We start from the raw sequence: 27,878 nt of genomic DNA, 5'->3' as shown, positions 1-27,878 counted from the left end.
GATTAGTTTAGTACATGAAATACCTGTAATAAGATCTAGTGAATTTGATCTAGATGGGTCACAATTTTGCCTCTAAAATTTGCCTCTAGAAGCCACACAAAGTGGGAAACATAATCAATTATATGATTTAATGGTCCACAAGGTAAAAGCAAACTAGTTGTCAGTACTTGTTCAGGTATGAAGAAAAATGTTCCCCATAAATAGGACTTGGTGATATCACAAATAATATTGTCTCAAAAACAGACTTCATAATAAATATGTTTTAAAGGGATATTTCTTTTACCGTGCTAATGATGTGATGAATCATTATAATGAAATCTGCAATAATCAAACAAGGGTCTTCCCTGGACAATTTAATACCATGAGATGAATGTACTAGAACAGTATTTTGTTCACAGAGATTTCAGTAACATTGAGCAGTTCTACCTCAAAGTACATCCCCTGAGAAGTTTCAGATATTCCAGACTGCTTGTTATGTGCACACCTTTATTATTTCACATTCAGTCACACTGAAAGCAAATCCAACAATTACTTTTTAACACCAAGGATACTAGTGAGGAAACATGCCTTATTAAACATACTTTTTGTAAAGTATTTTATTTGAATTTATAAAATAAACAGGATTTGCTTAAAAGCGACAGAACTAAAGATAAACCATTAACTGATCTTAATGAATAGTTAAAATAAACCTGACATATAATTATAAGCATATCAGACGAGTATGAGTTTAGCTTTGAATAGTAAGCCTGCTTCACAAAAAGAGTCCACAAATATGGTCCAGCCATAGATGACTCCATCAGCACGTCATTCCTGCTCCTGAAAAACTATCTTCTATTCTGCTTTTCTCTTGAATCTGTGTGTGTCTCCAGAGAATTGAGAACCACTGTATTTACTCAGTATCTAGGTGGGGTCCTAGCAGGGTCCTGAGGCTTGTGAGGTGAATCCAGATAAGCTGTCTTTTCTCTTTCTGCACTTTCTCTCTCTTCTGCCCCCTTTGCATTTACACTCTCTCTTTTCTGCGGCTGCACGTTCTGGACAGGGTGATACATTTCTCCCAAGACTGCTTCTCTCCTTGGGCCCCTCTTTCCATGTATTTGGTCTGCACACTGTTGTTGCTTGCCCTTGTCCTCCTGGGGCCTTCTGCCCCGCATCCATGCCTCACACTGTGTGCTGGTGCCCCAAGAGGCAAGTTTCAAGGTATTGCTTCCTCAGTGACTATCCAACCCCCACAGATTCCAACTTCCACATTCAGACTTACTCATGCTTTGCATCATAGGAGGTTCTCAACCATGAGAATCTCACTGTTGGTGGAAATAAACCTCTGAATACTTAGTGAAAGTCACCGAGAAGACAACTGCCCTCTCCCTGGGAATCCAAACAGGCTGACACATGATACTTTGCTTCTCCATTCATTCGAAGTGATAGTTTTTAAGAATTAGGCAGTCTTTGAAATAATAAATTTTCTCCAGTAGACAACATGAAAAAAGTGCATTAATATGATATTCTCTCTTATATATAAGAAAATATTGTTCTATTGTTATATTAGCCTTCATCACATATATTGGTATCTACTGCACAGAACATTTTATTGCTATATGCTGTCGGAAGGGCAAAAAGATAAGATCATTCTCTCCCATCATTTCAATTCTGAGCACAGCTCGCATGAAGAATGTTACTTCTTTGAGAGTCAGTCAGGTATGTTGAGATAGTTCTTTCATGTGTTTGGATCACAGGAGCACTAATTAGTTTACTAAAAGCAATTCTGTGAATGGAACTGCTCTGATTTGGGTAATTAATTGAAGCTCCCGCAAGTAACCTGACTCCTGGTGAACCGCTCACATGCTTGGAAGAACTGGATCCTCTACTCAGGGTAAGGATTATAAAACAATCCAGAGACATATAGCACTATTACACCATTGCATTGAGACCATTGCATTGAGACCAATGCAAAAGTACAATTTAACCCATAATCTTCTTTGATAAACCATATCCACTATTGATAAAGTAAAAAAGCACAGGCAAAGGATGAACTGTACCAAAAAAACAAAACAAATATATATATATATATATATATAATCAACAATTACTAACACACATGATGCTTTTTCTTGTAAAATGCTTTACAAATACATATTTAATCCTTACAAATTCCTAAGATGCATCATTATTAACCCTAATTTAAAGATAGTGCTCACTCATGTCCGGCTCTCTGTGACCCTTTGGACTGTAGCCCACCGGGCTCTTCTGTTCGTGGGATCTTTCAGGCAAGAATACTGGAGTGAGCTGCCATTTCATCCTCCAGAGGATCTTCCCAACCAAAGGATCAAACCAGCATCTCCTGCATTGGAGGCAGATTCTTTACCACTGAACCATCAGGGAAGCCTCTTTTAATGATGAGGTGAGCAAAACGGAAAAGCTAAGTGAATTGTCTACTAAATCATCCAAAGACACACTGCTAGTGAATGATAAAGGAAGATATGAATTTGGCAGTCTGGGTCTAGAATGTGCGCACTTACTTACTATACTTCAATCCTTGCTTAGAAACCCACGCTACCTCTCTTAACTCATCCCACCCTCTCTTTCCACAAGTCAGGTCTCTATACCCGCATCTCTATTGGTTCCCTGCAAATACACTACCGTGTGTAAAATCAATAGCTGGTGCGAAGCCACTGTAATACAGCACGGGGAGCTCCACTCAGCGCTGTGATGACCTAGACGGGTGGGATAAGGGAGGGCTGGGAGAAGGCCCAAGAGGACAGGATAAATGTTCACTTACAGCTGACTCACACTGCTGCACAGCAGAAACCAATACAACATTGTAAAGAAATTATCCTCAAATTAAAAATAAATTTAAAAAAAAAAAAGAAAAAAAAAACCCAGAAAATCAAAAATACAACCTAATGGGCATAAACTGCACCTGACCCTGAACAAACAGTGGTTCTAAGGTATTTTGATGCTCACAGAATTAGAGGTATCGGTCAGCAGCAGCAGAAATATCTCAGTTTGCTGAGCACTTATGGTCGAGCATTTTGCCTACATCACTTCTAATAATAATCTTTCAAAGCAATTAGTTAATTCACACATATATACAAATAGAGAACTTAGAGAAGACGAGTAACTTAAGTTTTTACAGTCAGTAAGTGGTGTCACTTGGATTTAAAGCCAGATATCTCTAGGTCCAAAGACCGCATACGTTCTATGCTTGAAGTCTCTCACTTAAGTGATAAAAAAAAGTATTTACCACTCTTAGGCTAGTGGTAAAGAATCTTCCTGCCACTGCAGGAGATGCAAGAGCCGCAGGTTTGATCCCTGGGTTGGGAAGATCCCTGGAGTAGGGAATGGCAACCCACTCCAGTATACTTGTCTGGAAAATTTCATGGACAGAGGAGCCTGGCAGGCTACAGTTCACGGGGCCACAAAGAATGGGACATGACTCTGCAGCTAAGCAAATAGTCCATATAAGTCTTAGCAAAGTGCCACCAATATATGTTTGTCAAACACATTTGGAAATAAGTATGATGGAACAAGAAGGAAGAGAATGAAAAACAGGATGAACATTTTAGTTTAAATTGCATTAACCTTTCATCAGCATGGACCAATGAATGGATAAATAGAAACTGACCCACCGCTCTAATTTTAGCTAATGTCATATTTCTTTAAGAATAACTTCCAGATGCTGGCTTGGGTGTCCATTTTGTTTTTTCTGGCAAAGAAAATCCTTTTGGATATTGCCAGCCTAAGAGAGCAGAATCTATTAATCAGTGCCAGCCATGATTTGTTCCTCCAGCATAAAAGCACAGGCCTTTTCTTTGGAATGCTTTTAGTTATAACCATCTTTTTCTCCATTTCTGCCTGCAAGGATGCACATTCATATTCCTACCATGAACTGTGTCAGGGTTTAGTGTTCATCTGTTAATTTAATGAATTAATTATCATGAATCAGTAAATGGCTTACTCCTTAGGGAACATAAAAGTCCTTTTGTGGCAATGGTTCTCAAACTTTCGTATCTATTAGAATTACCTGGAGTATTAAAATGAAGCATACAGAGGTTAGGCTTATTGAAGTAACACAGGATCTGGGTCTTTGCACTTTTACTAAGTTAACAAGTGATTCTGACACCAAGCAGTTTGAGAACCACTGTCCTGTGGCTCACATCAGCCTTGCCTTTTTCTTGTTCTTCAGGCTGAGCCAATGAAGCTTCCCAGATTCATGTCTCCTTTAGCTACCCAGTTTTTGAACTGAAACAGTAGTAGAGCAGAAATTTCCCTTATAGAGGCACATGGCCTTTAAGTTCACTTCTGTGTCACAACTCCTTCTTGTCATGTGCCCATGTCCCAGGCCTAAACTTAGGTTCTTATTTCCTAGTGTTCCTGCAGTCTTCTGGACATGGTGGCCCTTCTTCACAATGTCGGTTCTGTGGCCAGAGTTACACGTTGTTTTGGCCAGTCCCCCTACCTGGGTCCTGAAATACATATCCACTGAAATCCACATCCAAATAATATCTCTAAAAGCTGCTTATCCAACCTACTTGATTTTTTTTTTTTTCTCAGCCAATCACTAGGTGGTGATTTAGCCTCCAATGATTCTTTCCTCCCCAACTAACACCATAGTGTAACTCCTTCATGGAGAGTGAAGGATGGACTTATTGATTCACTTTTAGTGAATAGAAAATGGCAGAAGCAATGGAATATCATGTCTGAGATGAAGTTATGAAAAGACAGGGGCTTCCCTCCTGTCAGTGTTCCTCTCCCATTTCTCTCTCTTGGATTGCTGACCTAGAAGCGTACAGCTGCCAGGTCATGAGGCAGCCTATGAAAAGGCCCACCTGCAAGGGACCGACTGCCATAGAACAAGTTGTTGAAAGCAATATTATAGGCCTTGTGTGAGCGCAAAAGCCCCATTGCACGTCTTAAGTCAGGAGTCGGGGTTAACAGGCTCAGTGACAAAGGCTCACCCTTAGTTCTAGTTTTATGGCAGGACATGTCCAAAAGAACAAACCATAGGGAACGTACAGAAACTGCCCACAAAACCAACTGTTGGAAGAAATAAGATAAACCTTATGTGAGCATAAAAGTCTGTTGTAGGTATCTGCTGAGGCCCCTTCTGGCTTGTTCTAAAATATATATAGCCAACTTCTTGATTTTATACAAAGATCTTCATTAGTTAAGGGCAAGGAACAGAGAATGAGAAGAGGGAAACACTGTCTTAGGAGTTATTGAAGTTCATTTGGCACTCATGTGTCCTGGAACAAGAGAGCAATGTTAAAACCATGACCACACAGAAAAGGCTGTAGAATAAAAACAAAGTATAGTATATTGGGAATTATAATAATTGAGCCACAAATTAAACAGAGCAGAAAAAGAAGTTCCAACGTTGTGATGATATTGCACAGAACCCAACTTGCGGTTATTTCTAAGAAAAATATCCTAACATTTTTCATATGTAATCAGCTTTTTAATCAAATAATCTCTAAACCCCCAAATCTTGCAATTTTTAGACTGACATATTTTAAATGTAATTTTATTTTTTTTACTTCCTTATAGGCTTGCTTTATTTCTAAAATATCCTTTCCTAGCTTTCAAATATTTAAAAACTAAGCTATCTTTTTTATATTAACAGCCAAAATAGTATTTTTTCTATATGTAAAAGCTAAATATTATAAACATGCAATTTCCCACTTTGTAATTGAATCCCTTGTGTCTTCTAGAAAACAGAACAAAATTAAGTTTTCTTCTAGGTCCTCCCCACCTATAAATATCAACATTCTTCAAGCATTCATCTACTCCAATACTACGAATGTATCCAAAATGAAAATGGTAATAAAATCTTTCTGAGTCAGTGAACCACTTAGAGAAAGCAAATGGTATGGTATTGAAAGCTGTTTTAACTTATCTAATCCTCAAAAGCATGACAATCTTACCACTCTTAAAATCTGGTTTATAGACTCACAGTCTCTTCTGTACTCATAAATTAGCTTTAACATAAAAATGAGACAATATTATAAATACTGTTTTGTAATTTTAGTTTATCCTCTTTAAAATGTTTATCTCCCATTTCCCATGTCATTAATATATAGCACTTTATTACCTGGATGTCTTATTATTTATTAAACCCATTTCTTACTATTGAATATTTAATTTGCAATTTTTCAGTGCAATTAGCTCCAGCAAAGAGTCGCAAAGTGTCGGACACAACTGAGCAACTGAACAAAAGCAACAATAATGGTTTTCCTAAGTGGGATAAGGAAGATAATTTCATAGCATCCAAAATGGCAGAGTAGAAGGACGTCCACTCATTTTCTCCTGTGAGAACTCCAAAATTGCAACTAGCTGCTGAAAAACCATTGACAGGAGAATGTTGCATCCCACCAAAAAAAGATACCCTGTGTCCAAGGGCTAAGGAGAAGCCCCAACAAGACAGCAGGAGGGGCCAAATTGCATTTAGAATCAAATCTTATACTCTCCAGGGACACTCGGAGGGTGCAAACAAAACCTTGTGTGAACCAGGACCCAGGCACCCAACAAGAGACTGATAATCCTGTGTCTGAGTGTCTCCTGCGGAGGCATGTGTCAGCAGTGGCCTGCTGTGGGGACAGGGGCTCTGGCTGCAGCAGGCCTGGGAGGGGTTGCCTGTGGCATAAGTCCTCTTGGAGGAGGTCACCATTGGCCCCACCACAAGGTTGCCAAGCAAATGACCCACAAACTGCAGAACAATTTGCCAGATCCCCAACCCGGAGATCCAGAAGAGCCTGAGCGTCCTCAGGGAACTTGACTTTGAAGGCTAGTGGGATTTGACTGTAGAACTTCCACAGGACTGGGGAAACAGACTCTTGAAGGTCACGAACAAAGTCTTGTACACACCAGGACCCAGGAGAAAGGAGGAGAGGAGTGACCACATGAGAGACTGAGCCAAACTTGCCTGTGAGTGTCCAGGAGTCTCTGGCGGAGGCGCTGCTCAACAGTGGCCTGCCATGGGGTCAGGGGCACTAAATACAACAGTCCTGGGAGCTGCAGCATGGTGGCATAAGTCCTTTTAAAGGAGGTCACCATTACCCCTAGTAGAATTTGGCCTTAGGCCGAACTACAGGGAAGAAACACAGCCCCACCCATCAGCAGAAAACTGGATTAAAGATTTACTGAGCATGGCCCCACCCATCAGAGTAAGACTCAGTTTGCCCCACAGCCAGTACCTCCCATCAGGAAGCATTCTTATGCATCAGGGGCCAGACAGAATAAAAGCCACAATAACAGAAAAAAAAAAAAATGGATCACATGATTCACAGCCTTGACTAACTCAAAGAAACTATGAGCCATACCATGCAGAGCCACCCAAGGCAGATGGCTCATGGTGGAAAGTTCTAACAAAACGTGGTCTACTGGAGGAGGGAATGGCAAACCACTTCAGCATTCTTGCTTTGAGAAGCCCATGGACAGTAAGAAAAGGCAAAAAGACATGACACTGAAAGATGAACTCCCCAGGTCGGTATGAACCCAATATGCTATGGAGAAGAGCAGAGAAATAGTCCAAGAAGGAATGAAGAGGCTGAGCCAAGCAAAAATAACACCCAGTTGTGGATGTGTCTGATGATAAACTAAAGTCCAAAACTGTAAAGAACAATATTGAATAGGAACCTGGGATTTCAGGTCCATGAATCAAGGTAAACTGGAAGTGGTCAAACAGGAGATGGCAAGAGTGAACATTGACATTTTAGCAATTAGTGAGCTAAAATGGACCGAAATGGGCAAATTTAATCCAAATGACCATTATATCTACTGCTGTGGGCAAGAATCCCTTGGGAGAAGTGGAGTAGCACTCACAGTCAACAAAAGAGTCCGAGATGCAGCACTTGGATGCAGTCTCAAAAACGACAGAATGATCTTGGTTCACTTCCAAGGCAAACCATTCAATATCACAGTAATTCAAGTCTAGCCCCAACCACTAATGCTGAAGAAGCTGAAGTTGAATAGTTCTATAAAGACCTACAAGACCTTTTAGAACTACACCAAAAAAAAAAAAAAAAAAAAAATGATGTCCTTTTCATCATAGGGGACTGGAATGTAAAAGTAGGAAATCAAAAAATGCCTGGAATAACAGGAAAATTTGGTCTTAGAGTACAAAATGAAGCATAAATTGCTAACAGTTTTGCCAAGAGAATGCACTGGTCATAGCAAACACTCAACTACTGAAGAGACGACTCTACACATGAAAATCATGAGATGGTCAATACCGAAATCAGACTGATTATATCCTTTGCAGCCGAAGATGAAGAAGCTCTACACAATCAGCAGAAATAAGACTTCAGTTAGATTATATTTCTAACATAAAATTAACCAAAAGTCAAAGAAAGCAAGTATATAATATCAATAACAAAACTTCATTGGTAAGTAAATTAGGTAATAAGCATTCTTCTACCGTGCCAACAAGAATACACAGTGGTAAAGAGCTTCCTGGAAGATTGTGTGGCAACACAAGTCAATGCTTTAGAAATACTCCTGTTTTGGTTTAAGAATTCCACTTCTACAAGCTTATTTTATAGAAATAATCTTGAACATGCACAAAAATTTGTCCATGAGACGGTTTATTGGCGTTGTTGCTATTCTTCAGTCACTCAGTCATGTCTGATTCTTTGCAACTGCATGGACTGCAGCACGCCAGGCTTCCCTGTCCTTTACCATCTCCCAGAGCTTGCTCAAACTCATGTCCATTGAGTTGGTGATGCCATCCAACCATCTTGTCCTCTGTGGTCCCCTTCTCCCCCTGACTTCAATCTTTCCCAACAACAGGGTCTTTCCTAATAAGTCAGTTTTTTGCATCAGGTGGCTACAGCATCAGTCCTTCCAATGAATATTCAGGACTGATTTCCTTTCCGATTGACTGGTTTGATCTCCGTGCAGTCCAAGGGACTCTCAAGAGTCTTCTCCAACACCACAGTTCAAAAGCACCAATTCTTCAGCGCTCAGCTTTCTTTATGGTCCAACTCTCACATTCATACCTGACTACTGGAAAAACCATAGCTTTGACTAGATGGACCTTTGTCGGCAAAGTTATGTCTCTGCTTTTTAATATGCTGTCTGGGTTGATCATAACTCTTCCTCCACGGAGCAAGCATCTTATAATTTCATGGCTGCAGTCACCATCTGCAATGATTTTGAAGCCCAAGAAAATAAAGTCTGTCATTGTTTCCATTGTTTCCCCATCTATTTGCCATGAAGTGATGAGACCAGATGTCATGATCTTCAATTTTTGAATGTTGAGTTTTAAGCCAGCTTATTCACCCTCCTCTTTCACTTTCATCAAGAAACTCCTTAGTTCCTCTTTGCTTTCTTCCTTAAGGGTGATGTCATCTCCATATCTGAGGTTATTGATATTTTTCCCAGCAATCTTGATTCCAGCTTGTGCTTCATCCAGCCTGGCATTCCACATAATGGACTCTGCATATAAGTTAAATAAGCAGGGTGACAATATAGAGCCTTGATGTACTCCTTTCCCGATTTGCAACCAGTCTGTTATTCCACATCTGGTTCTAACTTTTGCTTCTTGAGCTGCAGACAAACTTTTAAGGAGGCAGGTCAGGTGGTCTAGTATTCCCATCTCTTGAAGAATTTTCCACAGTTTGCTGTGATCCACACAGTCAAAGAATTTAGCATAGTTACTGAAGCAGAAGTAGGTGTTTTTCTGGAATTCTTTTGCTTTGCCATACACTCCTCCAGGGGATCTTCCTGACTCAGGAATCAAACTTGCATCTCTTATGTCTACTGCATTGGCAGGCAGGTTCTTTACCACAAGTGCCACCTATGAAGTTATATTGAACTAGGGTGGACCCTGATTCAATGTGATGTGTATTCTTATAAGAAGAGAAGAGACATAGACAGAGGAAAGATGGCCATGCAAAGATAGAGGCACAGATTGGAGTTACAGTGCCATAACATAAAGAAGGCCTGGGGTTATCAGAAGCTGGGAGAGAAAAAAGGATTCTCTCTTCAAGGGCTGTTGTTATTCAGTTGCTCAGTCACGTCTGACCCTTTGCGACCCCATGGACTGCAGCAAGCCAGGCTTCCTTGTCTTTACCCATCTCCCAGAGCTTGCTCAAACTCATGTGTATTAAGTCAGTGATGCTATCCAACCATCTTATCCTCTGTTGTCCCCTTCTCCTCCTGCCCTCAACTTTCCCAGCATCAGAGTCTTTTCTAATCAGTCGGCTCTCCAAGGGAGCATGACCCTATCATTGCTTTGATTTCAGACTTCTATTTTGTTGAACTGTGGAAATATACATTTATTTTGTTTCAAGCCATCCAGTTTGTGGTGCTTTGTTAAAGCAGAATGGGAGAATAATATAGTAGTATTTTCAAAATATTTACTAATATAAAATATTTGTATTGATATTTACCTGTTCTGATTTTTAAAATATTTGTTAATTTAAACATCAATATGACATTTAACTGTTCAGATTTTCATTAAATTTTAAAATTGATGAGGTATTCTGGACATTTATGTAAGTTGTCTCTCAATATTTTTATATTTTTTCCCTCATTTATTGTAACTTCAGTGTTTTTTTATCAATATGTTAAAATTATCCCTTTTATCTGTCATATTTACTATACATTTTTCCCTTAGTTTTAAGATTGATATATAACTAACTCCTATATGCATAAAATAAACAAGAATCATTTCATAAATCTTATAAAATATTTTTGCTTCATAAAAACAGATTAAAAACCACCACCAACAAAATATTTTTTGATTCCCCTCAGTTAATGATTATGGCATGAGATGTTTTGGAAAAATTATATCTAAATTTTATTAGAAGTCTAATAAATAGGGGGAAAGAGAATGAAAGGACAGCATATGTAGTTTTAATTTTGGGATAGGCAGGTTAGAGATAAAGGATACTTTTCTACATCAGAGACCTTCACATTTACAGCAAGAATATTAATTACTCTCTAATGAGTAATATGGAGGCAAACTTCCATTAAACACAGTGGAATAGGAAGTTCTGTGATTATAAACAAGGTCAAACAAAATAAACTTTTTTTTTTTTTTTTTGCTAGAAGAAAAAGGAAAGAATAAAAGGGACAGAGGAAGTGAAATAGAATGGGGGGGAAAAGCTCTGAAAAACTTTGAAAAAATGAACAATCAGAACGTTTTTAGATAACAAAATAACTGTTTTGTGATAAATGAAGCTGAAGGTATGTCATACAAAATCTGCAGGAGTTATGATTCTGTCAGAATCCCCTCTCCATGATGAAAGCAAGAGGCCATGATGACAATCACTGTGGGAACCTCTAAGATAAGGATTTATCTCTAAGAATAGCAATAAAAAGCTGACAAGTACAATTTAATTATGATGAAGTAGGTCTTGAATGACTGTAAATCTACCACTGGGTTCTGTATAAAAATTAAGATGCAGGAGTATATGTTTTAATTTATAGGATTCTTCTTTAGACTGCTTATAAATCAAAAGAATAGCAAAAATTTCAAGGACAAAACACATGCTCTGATCATTTTCTGAGGACTTCTTGGGTGGGAGAGATTTTTTTGTTTGATTCTATAAAGTCAGTCAGCCAGAACTCTCATGTTTACATTTTTTCTGCCTTAATATGTCCACATTTGCAAGGCCTAATGAATAGATACTCTACAATGATATGGCGTAGTTTCTTAAGATTTAATTGCAGTATCTGTGAAAAAGGAATCAAGAAGAATCTTGGAAATGAACTCAATAAATAAACCTAACATGTGAAATAATACGTGAATGACATATGAGCTTCTTTAGTTATAGATAACCACATAGATATTTATCCTGTGAAACATTCAAAATTATCAACTTGACCTTCAAAATTATAATAGTGTTAGTTGCTCAGTTGTGTCTGACTCTTTGTGATCCCATAGACTGTAGCCTGCCAGGCTTCTCTGTCCATGGGATTCTCCAGGCAAGAATACTGGAGTGGGTTGCCATTCCCTTTCCCAGGGGATCTTCTGGACACAGGGGTCAAACCCAGGTCTCCTAAACTGCAGCAGATTCTTTACCATTTGAGCCACCAGGGAAGGACCTTCACAGTTACCATAATTACTCGTAACTTTACTACCCTTTATTTAACCAATGAAAAGATTTTCTTTAAGTAAAATAGAAAAACAATGAATAATTTGTCCTCCTTGTCAAAGGAAAATATTAATCTATAAATCTAATTATGGCTAATGATTTTATGTTATTTGTACATTTGAGATAAGTTGCTTGAATATACTTATGTTTCAATGTAGGTAAATATTATAAAAACTGTTATCCAGTATTTTACCAAATTCTTATTCTTCGCTCATCCAAACCTTTTAAATAACTTTCCATGGTAATGAAATAACCATGTGACAACAAAGACTAGGGAACGTATCAATGCAAAAGCTTAGAGAGAGCCTACATGGCTAAAGTAGAACCGGAAGATGTAAGATATGCAGAGGTTCAAGTTGTGGTGGCTGCCTAGTTCACAATAAATTGAACTTTTCTCTTTATTCTTTTATTTTTATTCTTTCTCCCAATCCCACCTCACCATCCTGCTCTGATATAAAGGGATCCTGTATGTCTGACCACAGTGAATAAGGCAATGATTTTCAACCAAGGAACAATGTTGTCAAACAGAAGATACTGGGCTACTGGTACCTAGTAGGTAGAAGAGAGGGGTGCTGCTAAACCTCCTAGAACACACAGGCTGGCCATCCGTGACACACAGTTAGCTGGCCCAGAATGTCCATATGCCTCGGTGACAAACCCTGATCTAAGGACAAATCAAGCAAGGTCAGGCAAAGCTCTTTCTTAAGAACTCTGATCTTGTTTCTTAAATTGTAAAGATGGGAGAATGGAGCTCAGTTTCCCTGCATGACAGAGCTTGGAATATGGAGTCGAGAAACTGGCTCAAGGAGGACATACAGGACAAGGCTGAAGCCACCACACAGAAGCAGCAGAGCTGGAAGCAGAAATGTCAGAGCAGGTGGCAGCGGCTGGGGGTCCAATCCCATCTTTGGTTGCATTGCCCCCAGTTACGATATAGCTTCTCTCAGGTTAACCATTTTCTAAATGCAGTGCGAAGTTCCGCGCTGTTATTAATAACCCATCCCTTCTATACATAGAGTCAAGAGCAAAATGTTGGCCCCAAAGTCACACCACCTAGGTCACACTACCTAGGGTAGCGGACCTACATGTTTTATGTGTTTCCTGTCAATGGGGAGAGCTCTCACACTGATTGACAAGGGTCATCCAAGTCTTTCATTCCACTGCCTAAGTTTACATGGCATAAGGCATCCTCTGAGAGACAGGGGCAGGCCATTGACCAGCTACAGAAATTGTTAGAGAAGCAAATGTGTATGAATTATGCACTGTCAAGCTGGATCCAGACCCTTAACAGTCATGAGTCACATTTTTATAATTCCTAAAAAGGAACATTTTTGGTTCCTGCCCCTACCTCTTTAGGATGCAAGGTGATTTTGGAAAGGTTCAATCTGAACCCAGAATCCCCTCACACTTCTTTCTCTTCTGACATGGTACTAGGTCCAGACCACAAGTACCATCTTCCTCAGCTGTCCTGAGGTGTTTATGTGTGTGGCTGGCAGGAGGAAGAAGGGGATACAGGGAATAATTCCATCTCCAGGTTCCTCATGTGAATGAATGGCCGTATCCACAGAGCCCTAAATATGGACATTACAGGCTGTTTTGTAAAACAAAGACTCTTTCACACATCACTCTAATGCAGTTCCCCCGGTCTGGATGGCATAATTAATAAGGGCCATAATGATCTGCTCAAAGGTAAAGGATCTCGGCAGTTTCTTTCCCTGAAATAAGCAAATCAATATATTCTCCTAGGACATCTCATTGATAAGATGCTGTCACAAGTAGTTCCTATCTCACTACAATTTTACATTTTATACAGAAAGATAAATCATTAAAACAATCATCTCTACCACTCATTACTTACTGTTACTATGGTTCCAGTCACTCCCTCTCTTTCTGACCCCATGGACTGCAGCATGCCAGGCTCCTCTGTCCTCCACAATCCTTTGGAGCTTGCTTAAATTCATATCCATCGAGTCTGTGATAATATCTAACCATCTCATACTCTGCCACCCACTTCTCCTCCAGCCCTCAATCCTTCCCACCATTGGGGTCTTTTACAGTGAGTCACCTCCTCGCATCAGGTGGCCAAAGTGTTGGAGCTTCACCTTCAGCATCAGTCCTTCCAATGAATGTTCAGGGTTGATTTCCTTTAGGATTGACTGGTTTGATCTCCCTGCTGTCAAAGGGACTCTCAAGAGTCTTCTCCAGCACCACAATTCAAAAGCATCAATTCTTTGGCTCTTAACCTTGTTTATAGTTCACCTCTCACATCCATACAAGACTAGTGGAAAAACAATAGCTTTGACTAGACAGACTTTGTCAGCAAAGTGATGTCTCCGCTTTTTAATATGCTGTCTAGGTTTGTCATAATTTCCCTCCCAAGAAGCAAGTGTCTTTTAATTTCATGGCTATGGTCACCATCTACAGTGATTTTAAGAGCCCAAGAAAATAAAATCTGTCACTGCTTCCACTTTTTCCCCTTCTATTTGCCATGAAGGATGGGACCAGATGCCATGAACTTAGTTTTTTTGAATGTTGAATTTTAAGCCTGCTTTTTCACTGTCCTCTTTCATCCTTATCATGAGGCTCTTTAGTTCTTCTTCAATTTCTGCCATTAGAGTGGTATCATATGCATATCTGAGGTTGTTGATATTTTTCCTGGCAATCTTGATTCCAGCTTGTGATTCCTCCAGCCTAGCACTTAGCATGAAGTACTCTCAGGGTGACAATATTCAGCCTTGACATACTCCTTTCTCAATCTGGAATCAGTCAGTTTTTCCATGTCTGATTCTAACTGTTGCTTCTTGACCTGTATACAGGTTTCTCAGGAAACAAGTAAGATGGCCTAGTATTCCCATCTCTTGAAGAATTTTCAGCAGCTTGTTATAATCCACACAGTCAATGGCTTTAGTGTAGTCAATGAAGCAGAAGTATATGTTTTTCTGGAATTCCTTGCTTTCTCCATGATCTAATGATTTTTGGCAATGTGATCTCTAGTTCCTCTGCCTTTTCTAAATCCAGTTTGTACATCTAGAAGTTCTCAGTTCACATACTGCTGAAGCCTAGCTTGAAGGATTTTGAGTATAACCTTTCCAGAATGTGAAATGAGTGCAATTGTAGAGGAGCTTGAACATTCTTTGGCATTGCCCTTCTTCAGGATTGGAATGAAAATTGACCTTTTCCAGTCCTGTGGCCACTGCTGAAATTTCTAGATTTGCTGACATATTGACTGAAGCACTTTAAAAGTATCATCTTTAGGATATTAAATAACCTGGCTGGAATTCCATCACCTCCACTAGCTTTGTTCATAGTAATGTTGCCTAAGGCCCACTTGACTTCACACTCTAAGACATCCGGCTCTAGGTGTGCAACCACATCATTGTTGTTATCCGGGTCATTAAGACCTTTCTTATATAGTATTTTTGTGTATTCTTGCCATCTGTTCTTAATCTCTTCTGCTTGTGTTAGGTCCTTACAGTTTCTGTCCTTTATCATGCCCATCTTTGCATGAAATGTTCCCTTGATATCTCCAATTTTCTTGTAGTGCTCTTAAGTCTTTCCCATTCTATTGTTTTCATGTATTTCTATTCATTTTTCATTTTATAAGGCCTTTCTATCTTTCCTTGCTGTTCTCTGGAACTCTGCATTCAGTTCGTTATACCTTTCCCTTCCTTTCTTTCCTTCCGCTTCTCTTCCTTCCTTGGCTATTTATAAAGCCTCCCCAGACTAAACACTTTGCCTTCTTGCATTTCTTTTTCCTTGGGATGGTTTTTGTCACTGCCTCCTATACAATGCTATGAACTTCTGTCCATAATTTTCAGGCACTCTGTCTACCAGATCTAATCCCATGAATCTATTCATCACCTCCACTGTATAATCATGAGGGATTTGATGTAGGTCATACTTAATGGGCCTAGTGGTTTTCCCTACTTCCTTTAATTTAACCCTGAATTTTGCAACAATGAGTTCATGGTCTGAACCACAGTCAGCTCCAGGCCCTGTTTTTGCTGACTAAATTCTCCATGTTCAGCTGCAAAGAACATAATCAATCTGACTTTTGTACAGATCATCTGGTAATGTCCATGTGTAAAGCTATCTCTTGGGTTGTTGGAAAAAGATGTTTGCTATGACCAGCATGTTCTCTTCACAAATTCTGTTAGCCTTTGCCCTGCTTCATTTTGTACTCCAGTGTCAAACATGACTATTATTTCGGGTACCATTTGACTCCCTACTTTTGCATTCCAATCCCCTATAATTAAAAGGACATCTTTTTTGGTGTTAGTTCTAGAAGGTGCTATAGGTCTCCACAGAACTGGTCAACTTCAGCTTCTTCAATATCCTTGTCTGCGGCATAAGCTTGGATTACTGTGATTTTGAATGGTTTGCCTTGGAAATGAACCAAGACCATTCTGTTGCTTTTAAGATTGCACCCAAGTACTGCATTTTGGACTCTTTTGTTGACTATGAAGAATACTCCATTTCTTCTAAGGGGTTCTTGCCCATAGTAGTAGATATAATGGTCATCTGGATTAAACTCACCCATTCCCACCCATTTTAGTTCACTGTTCCTAAAATGTCCATGTTCATTCAATCTTGCAAGTTGCTGTTTGGCCATGTCCAATTCATGGACCCAACATTCCAGATTCCTGTGCAATATTGTTCTTTACAGCATCAGAATTTACTTTCACCACCAGACACATCCATGGCTGAACACTTTTTCTGCTTTAGCCCAGCCTCTTCATTCCTTTTGGATCAATTAGCAATTGCCTTCTCCTCTTCCCCAGTAGCATACTGGACACCTTCTGACCTTGGGGGGCTCATCTTCTGGTTTCATATGGTTTTGCCTTTTCATACTGTTCAAGGGGTTCTCATGGCAAGAATATTGGAGTGGGTTGCCATTTCCCTCTCCAGTGGATCACAGCCTTGTTGTGGCAAAGCAGCTTGCATAACTCAATGAAGCTATGACCCACCCAAGTTGGAGAGGTCACAGTGAAGAGTTCTGACAAAATGTGGTCCACTGGAGGAGGCACTTTACTATAGATGATCTTTTGTTAATTCTGTGATGCAGAGAGAATCTTTCTATAGTGTGTAAATATAGTGTAAAAATCACATTGTTGCTCTTGGATATTAATGCCTGAGGAAAGACACAATACTCTAAGGAAGGCTTGCACACTCTCCTGTATCCATTTTCTGCTAATCATCCTCTTCCCTCCCTCTCTTTCTTCCTTTCCTTCTTTCCTCGCCTCTTTTCCTTCCTCCCTTCCATCTTTCTTCCTTTCCAAATGATAACCCTAATGAACTGCTACACAAATTCATATGCTCTCCTAAAATCATTTGATTTAGAATTCTTCTAACAAATTAAATGAAAATCCTCTTAATATTTCCAGTTTAATTTAGCTTATGTGCAATTAGAATGAAAGCACCTATTAGCTGTCAATTAATAAAGAGTTATAATTTTTCTCATCTACTTTCTTGCACTTTTCCTACCCCAAAAAGAAAAAATAGAAAATGACAGGGGAAGACTTAATTTCATCTCAGCCTACTCAGTTCCCCATGTGGCTTTCTTTCCCCATAATTACCTTCATTTTATTTTTTCTAATTACCATTATAGATGTTAAGCTGACATCATAGTTAAATTTCCACATCTTTTAACAAAATGCACTGCTCTTGAAAATTCTTCGGTATGGCAGAAACCTTCAAATTTAAGTCTACTGGTAGCAAGAAACTTCTATAAATCTTAAGCACCATTTATTTTTTAAAAATATCTTTTTTATCTTACTCATTAATAAACACTATATTTTTGTTAAGCAGATATAAAAATGCCAATATAAAAATATTGAATAGTTTCTAAAACAAGGCAAATTTTATAATGTAGTTACTTCTACCTTTGACAAATGGAAATTTTACAAGAAAAATTATTGCTGAATATGTTCCCTTTCTCAATCCATTTCCACGGGGATTCACTACTTGTGGGATCAGAGTTAAAAGTCAGAATACACATGGAATATGCTTGAGAACTAAAAGTCCTTAGTGACCCCAAGCAACATGGTTCTAGAATTGATAGCAGTCATGCTGATAAAGTTTCCTCTGTGTGTGTGTGTGTGTACACATAAAAGACTTTAGAGTTATGTACATATATGCACACAATTTTTACTCTAATGTATCATGTAGTATTCAATCCTAAATGTGTTTTACAGCATCTTCTCCCATCAATATCCATTTAAACTTTCCTGATCTGGACTGTAAATCTGCTTTCTCTATAGCCACAGACTATCTCACATTCTAATGCACAAACTTAACGTTTAAATAAAAGCCAAAAGTAGAATATAATAAATTGTGAAAGATTTGCATGAGGTGAATAGGGCCAACACCTCTGCTAACTGGGAGATCTACCATGTTTGTCTTTAGCAGTCTTCCCTTTTGCAGGGTTTACCCTCTTCCCCCTTTTCTCTGAATCTCTGTACCTTTGTGCGGTCTTCTGGCTTCCTGGGTCAGAAAAGTCTCAGAAACATAGACCAGTATTCACTGAAGGGCACTAAAGGATCCTGAGATGTGCCTGCCCCATGTTCCCATTCCACGTTCCCATTCTCCAATAAAACCAAAAAGGATAAAAAATAAAGAACTAGCAACAAACTTGTTCCTTACAATATATTTCAATGTATTTGTTTGTTTACTTAAAAGTTACTCAGTTTACAAGTGAAGAATTTGGGCACAGATGCATAATTTCAGTTTGTGAGACTGTATCCTGTATATACTTTCAAAAAACACCAAGAATTTCGTTTTACTTATTTTTATAGTATGTTTTAGGTTAAAGGACTCAAATTCCAAGAAAGGAATAGATGATATATCAATTTGCCCTAGCAGTAGATGTATGAATGATTCATATTTTAATGACAAGGTATACAAGTCTTAAATTTTAATTGTTAAATTAAAAGCCAAAAATAGGCAGTGCTTACCCTCTATTGTTATATAAACAGCTATCTACAACAAATTAAACTGATAATGAAGAAGCTAAGCTCACTGCAACTTACACACACACATGCACACACACACACATACACATAAGACTAAGATAAAAAGGACCCAAACCAACCAAAGATCAATGCAATTCAAGAAACAATGTGCTTCCAGAAAACCATTAGTTGCAATTATCCATGTCTATAATAGGAACTTTGCAAGATAATTGGTAACCTTATCTTGAAGACCAGTCATTATCCCCCTGAGTTGAACATGTCTCCCTTAATTGTCCTTAAGAGTAAGTATGTTACTCTTGATAGTACAAACAAGTGAAATTCTACGGAATTTTTCTTTATTGACCTTTATGAATCAAATAAATGACTTATAATCTTAAAGTTAAGGATAACATTTTGAGAATAAAAATTCTGAAGTCTTCACATTGATCCCTTATACTTCTCTTTTGACTCCTTTTTTGAATCAAAACTTATCTGCCCTATGAATGACTTATTTAAGATCCTACTTTTTTGGCATAAAAAATCCTTCTGAGAATACTTATTCATTGCTGGTTTGTTATATTACCCTTCCAAGTAGTAAGTACATAAGGGACAAATAACACTTCTGAGGACATTATTTTCTTAGAGGGGACTTTAGTGCTATAATTAAAGTGATAAACTGAATGGTAGGATTTTAAGAATAAGAGTAGAATGGTAGAAAGATATTTTTATTGAAGAAACATTTTTTACTTAAATTACCTTATGTGGACTGCAAGTAACTCTATATTTGTTTCTTGGTTTGGTGATAACATCAGTATAATACATAATAGACATCTGATAATTTTGTAAAAGGAACATAACACAGAAACACTTTTTTGGAGTAGGTAGCTCAGTGGTAAAGAATCCACCTACAATTCATAAGACACAAGAGACACGGGTTCAATTCCTGGGGCAGGAAGGTCCCTTGGAGAAGGAAATGGCAACCCACTCCAGTATTCCTGTTTGGGAAATCCCATGGACCAAGGAGTCTGGCAGGCTACAGTCCATGGGGTCACAAAGACTTTGACATGACTTAGCAATTAAACAACAATTGCTAATTATATTTAATAAATTCTTATGTGTTTATTTCCATCTACATATATCCTATCCAGTGAAATGCCTGTTCATTGGTTTTGCCCATGTTCTAAATGGATTGTTTGTGCTTTTACTACTAAGTTTTTTTAGCTTTTTATATATTTAACATTCTAGTACTTTGTCAGGTGTGTGGTTTGCAATTTTTTTCTTCACAGGCTTATTAGTTTGTTTACAGTATCCTTTGCAGACAAAAAATTTTTTTATATAAATTCCAGTGTATCAAACGTTCCTTTTATGGTTCACGCTTGGATATCAAGTGTAAAACCTCAGTGTTAAGCTCAAAATCTCAAAGATTTTCACCTAATTTTTCTAAAAGTTTTCTATCTTACGTTTAAGTTTATGGTTCATTTTGGTTTAATTTTTGGTACAATGTATGAATGTTAGTTTGAGGTTCATTTCTTTGCCTATGATGTTGAATTATTCCTTCATTGAATTGTTTCACAGTTTTTCCAACAGTGTAGCATATTTTTGTGGGCATATTTCAGGTTTCTCTATCATTTCCATAGATGTATGTGTCTATCCTTCCCTCAGTGTTACACAGTCTTGACTTCTGAAGCTATATATTGTTCTAATATCAGATAGAATGATTTCTCTCACTTTATTTTTCTTTTCCAAGACTGTTTTAGTTATTCTAATCTTTGTGCCATTCTATGTAAATTTTAGAATAAGCCTCTCTGTGTCTGCAAAAAGCCGTGTTTTGATATTTAGGAGAATTGTACCAAACTATGAACCAATTTAGAAATAATTTGACATCTTATTATGCTGAATTTTGTAATCCGTGAATATGATATGCCTCTCCATTTATTCAGGTCTTCTTGGGATTTCTTTCATTGCATTTTGACCAACAGATGAAATAGCACTTCTTGTATTTTTTTTGAACTTATACCTAATATTTTATTGCTCTTGGGGCAATTGTAAATGATACTAAGCCTTTAATTTTGTTTTTTACATACTCATTGTAGGACATATAAATATGTGTTGCTCTCAAATCCTGTAACTTGCTGAACTCCCTCCCTTTGTACTTCTAGGAGTATATTTGTAGTATCCTTGGGATTTCTAAGTAGACAACCATAGCACTGGAAAAATAGAGACAATCTTATTTCTTCTGCCTTTAAAAAGGCGTCTGTATGCCTTTTTATTTCATTTTCTTGCCTTTTCACAGTGGTTTGAACTTTCAGTACTATATTGAGTGAGGGGTGAAAAGTAACATTCTTGCCTTGTTCACAATCTTAGAGGAAAACATTCAATTTTTCTATAAATTCATTTTTAAACATTTACATGGTATGAACATAAGAGATTAAGTGTCTAAAAGCAAAGTGTGTTAGTCATTCACATGTGTCTGACTCTCTGCAACCGCAAGGACTGTAGCCTGCCTGGCTCCTCTGTCTGGGAGATTTTTCAGGCAAGAACACTGGAGTGGGTTGCCATTTCCTTCTCCAGGGGATCTTCCCAACCCAGGGATCAAACCCAGGTCTCCTTCATTGCAGGTAGATTTTTTACCGTCTGAGACACCTTTAAAACAGGTGAGTGAAATGAAGCCATGGCAAAAGCTGGAACACAAACTTTCAAACCCTGAGCTTTAACCAGAAGTTAGAACAGGTATCAAGGAAGGACAGTATCAGTGCGAATTATAAAAATTCATTTTATCACTACGGATAGAATCAAAATGTATCAATGATATTCTGAGTTTAAATTTAAGATTATCAGTTAAATTATGATGCTCAGACATGTTATAGTTAAATGGTAGCTGTTAAATGGGAAACAGTTACACATATATAAATGTTTATAATTCTAGAATGAGCAGTAAATTATGTGTAGTTTTTCACACTGAGGATCAAAGTATTTTTTCTGTATCTCTTAATTGAAATTCTATAAGAAGTTCTGCCCAGTAGTAAGGAGATTGTTTGTAAAAAGGATTATTGAGCAGGCTTTAGTAGATACACATCTTACCAAATATACTAACAAAAGTAATAAATATTCTCAGAGACACTATAGATAGAAACACATTTGATATATTTGACATGTACAACTGCATAGCTCTAAAGCTTGGATCTTGACGGAGACTGGTGAAATGATTTACACTGACTCATTTGAAAGCATATGTAATTTTCAAAAATATGAATTCTTTTTTAAAGCTGTATTTTTAGTGTAGCTAAAATTTTCAGATGCGTAAAATAAAAAATTATGCATATTGGAAATGAGACAGTCATGGTCTCCTGGTTTTCCATTTGAATTAGGCAAATATGGATTGGGTAGGTAGCATGTCTCCTGAAAATAGGGTTACATTTTGTAAGAGTGATTAAGTGGTCCAGTGCTCAAAGAGTGAGATAACATTTTGAAATCAGCCAGGAGCTCAAAGAACCTAAAAAATGTTGATGAGTGCTCTTAGAAGGCTCTCAGGAGCAAGTTAGTTTCAATTTTCTGATTACTGCAACAGAAAAAGAGAGACTGCTACTGCCATCTGTTGATCAAATAAAACATTGTTCACTCCGCACAGCTGATTTCCTTGCTGCTAAGCAAAATCTTCCCCTAAAAGGGGAAGGCTTTGTGCTAGCCCTGACTGCATTAATTCTGATAAACCTGGTGTTCTATCAGAAAACCAAACAAAAGGACATTGTTCAAATAAACCTCTCTCTGCCCTGTGCATTGCCCTGATCTTCCCTGGTGTTTTTTGTTTAAGAAAGGGAAAATGTGTCCCAACAAAACTCAAGACATCTGCAAAATCAGCTTAGCTCAGAACTAAAGGAAGAATGATTCACTGTGTTTTCAGGTTGTGGGGGAAGGGGTGCCGAGGGGAAGGAAGGAGGGAAAACAGAAAGAGATGAGTGGTGGAAAAGAAGGGACAGCAAAGAGAAGCTGTGAGCTAGCAGTCATCCCTGGGATGGGGCACAAGAATTTAGAAATACCTTTTTATCATTCTGAAGAGAGCATCATCCTCAGGAAATGACCTTTAGCTAGGATGCTAAAATTCTTTTCCTTTTATTCAAGGTGTGAACACCAAACCAACTGCATCAGCATCACCTGCTTACTTCTTGAAAATGCAGATTCTCAGGTTCAATCCAAGAATCAGAATATAATTCAGAAGTTAATTTTTCTTAATAAAATTTGCTTTTTAAAAAAGATTCTCAGACAACTCTTATGTATATCAAAGTTTAAAAAAGGATATTCTATACAGTTGGCAAACAGTAAATGGGAGAGCGGAAAATTCCTAATTTGTATTCACGTGATCCACTAGTAGGAGAGGCAGGAAAGCAGATATCAATGAAGCTGCTTCGCACATAACAAAGGTAACCACGAAGGTTGCATGAAATAGTCTGGTTTCTAGTTCTCCCAGGCTAATTATTCATGCACCCCCATGCACTCTCGCAGTGGTTATGGGATGGAAAACAAACCATATGGTGAAACTCCAGATTGTGAACTATGATCATTCATGAACAATCAGAATTAGCCCTCATTCTTAGTGAGTTTGGGAAATTCAAAAAGAGTGGATTCCATTCAGTTTACTCAGCGTACGTCAGTCAAGTAGGTGGCTACAAGACACTTAAGTCAGAAAGATAAACACAGATATATTTGCCTGACTTGACCCAAACCATTTACAAATACAATCTCTAAGAATAACGGGATCCTACAGCTAGATCCTCAAGGCAGGGATTCTCTCTGCTGACATCAGTTTAGAAATAAGCATTATTTATTACACTATATAAATGATACTAATAATGTTGCTGATGATATCTTCCCATTAAAGGTTGCACTCACGGCTGTGTAAGCCTCCTCCTGCTGAGAAATGGCCCACAGGTTAAGTCAAGTATAAATACTACCGTGTGCCAACCAAGAAAAATGAAAGTAGCACAACTTCAAAATAATTACGGCAAAAAGCCATTTCCTATTGTCACTCGGGGTTTTAAAGGTTTTTATAATATAATAAAAACACACCCTAGTGATTTGTTGTTTCACAACATACATCTTCTTTCACAATTGAAAAACTTATTAAACATACAGTCTATCATCTTAATTGGTAGGAAAGCATGACTGAGTCCTGAGCAGAATGAATTCCCTCAAGTGCACTTAGAAGATCTGTTCAGCTTAGAGGCATTTTCATGCCGCGTAGATGCAGGGATCACTCAGTTTCAACCCACTGATCTCTGAAAGTCTAGAAATACTTCCTCTATCTTCATGTACAGTATTTCTCCCCGTGCTATTTGAATATATAGTGAAGGAATAGTTACCAAGTAACTTTTTAACTGTATGGATCAGTGGAATGATATTTTCAAAACATAAAAGCAGAGAAATACTAGCACAATTACAAGGGAAGAAAAAATAGAAGGAGGAAAAAGAGAAAAGCAATTCAAAGTTATCTTTTACATCTGGATAAAAGAAGTTTATATCTCTAACATTTTGCTTGTGGAATTTTGCTCTTGAAACAGCAAGTAAGGATCTTAGATTTTCTGGCTCTAAATTTTGGGGAGTGAAACATATTGAAAATCCAAACCTCGTTAGTCTAGAGAGACAACTTACAATGCTTCATTTTTTCTCCTCAATGGTGCAAATTTAGCTTTACTATGCAATGGAATATTCTCACACATGGCTTATATAAGCATGATCTCAATCTCTGCCTTTCCTCTTTTTTCTTTGCATGAAAAATGGGTAAAGAGTATTAGACCAGTAGAAAAGTCAAGGAGGAAAAAAGTACGTGATTTGTTTGAAATACACTGTGTAATAAAAACTGGATTACTAATATTTCTTGAGAAATAAAAATAGAAAAGGTAATAAAATCAAAGCTAACCTTTTCCCCCCACTTGGGTTTAGTCCTGTTTCACTTGCTCATAGGGTGCAGCATGCAGAAGACTTGCACCTGGCACTTTAGACCAGAATTCCCAGTGTGAAACGGCTGCGCTGACACCTCAGCTCAGACCTTTAACAGAAGCACCGCAACCAACACTCAATTCAAGATGGTGGCGGCGGGCCGTGTGCAGAGACTAGTCCTTCGGCCCAGTGGTTTGGAGCGAGAGCAGCACAGTCCCGCGAGAACTCCAGCCCCTCCCCGTTGCTGCTGCAATATCGCTTCAGTCGTGTCCAGGCAAGAACACTGGAGCAGGCTGCCATATGAGGTCCCTCTAAAGCAGCCTGGTCCAAGCTGGCAGGAGATGTGTGCTGCAGCTGCTCTAGAGCCGGACCTCGTAATTGTCCATTCTCTAATTAGAGAATAAGGCTTTCCTTTGCTAAAAAACAAACAGACAAACAAAAAAACTGGGTTATTAAAATATACTCCTATCCTTGAACTTCATAGTTGATTTCCTACACTTTCTACTTTCATCATATAACTTTTTTCCTTTTCTGGATTGTGTGATAAAATTATTTGCTGGGTTGATTTGTCCATATTCTCATTGAATCTGTACAACCAGCTCTGTATTCCAGGTGTTCTTAATATATCCAATTTGTTCTCCTTGCTGTAAAAACTGAAGTTAGGAATGAGTTTTTTTCCAACCAGTCAATCCTAAAGGAAATCAGTACTGAATATTCATTGGAAAGACTGATGTTGAAGCTGAAACTCCAATATTTTGGTCACCTGATACAAGAACTGACTCATTTGAAAAGACTCTGATGCTGGGAAAGAGTGAAGGCAGGAGGAGAAGGGGACAACAGAGGATGAGGTGGTTGGATGGCATCACTGACTCAATGGACATGAGTTTGGGTAAACTCCGGGACTTGGTGATGGACAGGGAGGCCTGGTGTGCTGCAGTCCATAGGGTTGCAAAGAGTTGGACATGACTGAGCGACTGAACTGAACTATTTTTCCAAGATCTTTCATGTTCATGTTCATACTCAGTCATCTCTGACTCTTTGCAATCCCATGGACCTAGCCTGCCAGGCTCCTCTGCACATGGAATTTCCCAGTCAAGAGAATTTCCAATACTGGAGTGGGTTGCCATTTCCTTCTCCAGGGGTTCTTCCTGTCCTCTCCTGCTTTGATAGGCAGCTTCTTTACCAATGAGCTATCAGGGAAACTCTTTCCAAAGTCATATATGAATGATTAATTATAGCATAAGTCTCTGATTAAAAGGCCATAATAAGACCTACCAATTTTTTAAGTCTACCACGTGTCAAGCACTATAGAAATGATCTCAACAAAGCTGAAAATTGGTATTGTTTTACAAATGAAAAAATTAAGATGCAGAGAAAAGAAGTGATATGCTGAAGGTTACAACATAGAGTTCAGAAGTGAACTCTTATCTCTGTGGTACAAAACCTGTACATTTTTTACTATACCAATTTTGTGGTAATTAATATGTTACATGAAAGTATCAACATTAGCTGTGCTGTTTCAGGCCTTATATAAGGTGTGAAAACCTGGTATCTCTTTAAGTTAGAAAAGATCTAAATATGAGGACTAGTTTAGGCAGATAATAACCATGGAGAGTCTACACAAGGCCCAACTACTTATAAATTTGTGGGGGAAAGCTAATTTTGCCTTACAGAAATCACATATAATTTTAATTTCTCCCTGACAAACAGGAGTTTATGCACTTTCTCATAGTAAAACAAACTCACAAATATGAATTGATAAGAAATCTTACTTATTGAAGGGCTTACCTGGTAGCTCAGAGGGAAATCTTTTTATTTGATGCCTAAGACTCATTCCACAATTTATTCCATTTTATCTTTAGTTTTCCTTTGGAAAACAAAAATCTTCATAGTAATTTAAACAATAGCAAAACTTTGAAACTCATCTCTCTATGGAGATATTTTTTCCTTATTGTTTTTTTCCCAATTTACACTTTTTTTTTTTTACTGAAAACTATAAGTCTAGTGATATGTTTATAGAATAAAAGTAAAGGGGAAGATCCAAGTAATTATCCTCAGTACATATATTTCCTCTACATAGAAGTGAGGGACAGAAGAGAGAAGTTGGTTTTCTATGATGAGTTAACACAATTGACTCCATGTGTCAATTATAAGCACTGTAATCATAAAAGGCTTATCTTTCCTCTCTTTTTGCCTGTAGCTATAATGAGAAAAGGGAGAAAATAAGTTGATTTTACTAGTAAATACTCATGCTTTGCCTAATTTTGAATTGGGCAAAATTCAACTGTTTGAGCACATGGTAGAAATCATGTTTATTTTAGTCTTGAGACCCTGAGATATTTTTCTAGCACATGGTAGGCAGAGACCTCTATTTATGCATTTAGATCATGTTTTTATTTATGCCTTAGTATTTTTAAAAATACCAGCTCAAACTGTAGGCCAATTCATAATGCCTTCTGCATAACTGTGTGGGAGTTAAACCACAAATATTATCTATATTTGTGTCAGGCCGCCCCACCCGTTGGCTGTCTTCACAGCCCCGGTTTACCAGGACTGACACTTTTGGGCAGCAGTGGCGCCGCATCCATTTGGCACAGCTGTCTACATGGGACCTTCCATCTGTTGTCTTTCTTTGGCACGAAATTAGTGAATAAAGTCATGTAAAAATGTGTGGCTAGTCATTGGGGATGCCTGCATTACGATAACGGAGACTGCTCATCTGGTAGTGTGACCCATGGTTTCTGAATTATCTCCTCACCATGCAGCTTTTTGGCTGGTCTGATAAATGTATGCCAAATTCCCCATACTCGAGAGCAGCATGCAGAGGAGCAGAGTACATGAAGTGGTGTATCTTAGTGGAGAGATGTCACCTCGATCTGCCAGCTGGTTGGCAAAT

At 38.1% G+C, this 27,878-nt stretch overlaps 1 long non-coding RNA gene across 1 annotated transcript in view; it reads right to left on the bottom strand.

Annotated features, from left to right (window-relative positions):
* Positions 1–25,129, bottom strand: part of LOC110137073 (uncharacterized) — a 42,017-nt gene extending 16,888 nt beyond the window's left edge. Inside the window, exon 1 of the long non-coding RNA XR_002313841.2 lies at positions 24,963–25,129. This is a non-coding gene — a long non-coding RNA (uncharacterized lncRNA). The remainder of the gene's footprint in view (positions 1–24,962) is intronic.
* Between the last annotated feature and the right edge of the window lie 2,749 nt (positions 25,130–27,878).

Source organism: Odocoileus virginianus, chromosome 25, assembly GCF_023699985.2.
Source record: "Odocoileus virginianus isolate 20LAN1187 ecotype Illinois chromosome 25, Ovbor_1.2, whole genome shotgun sequence".
Lineage (NCBI taxonomy): Eukaryota > Metazoa > Chordata > Mammalia > Artiodactyla > Cervidae > Odocoileus > Odocoileus virginianus.
The sequence above is the reverse complement of the archived record's forward strand: the minus strand, read 5'-3'. Positions and strand labels throughout refer to the sequence as shown.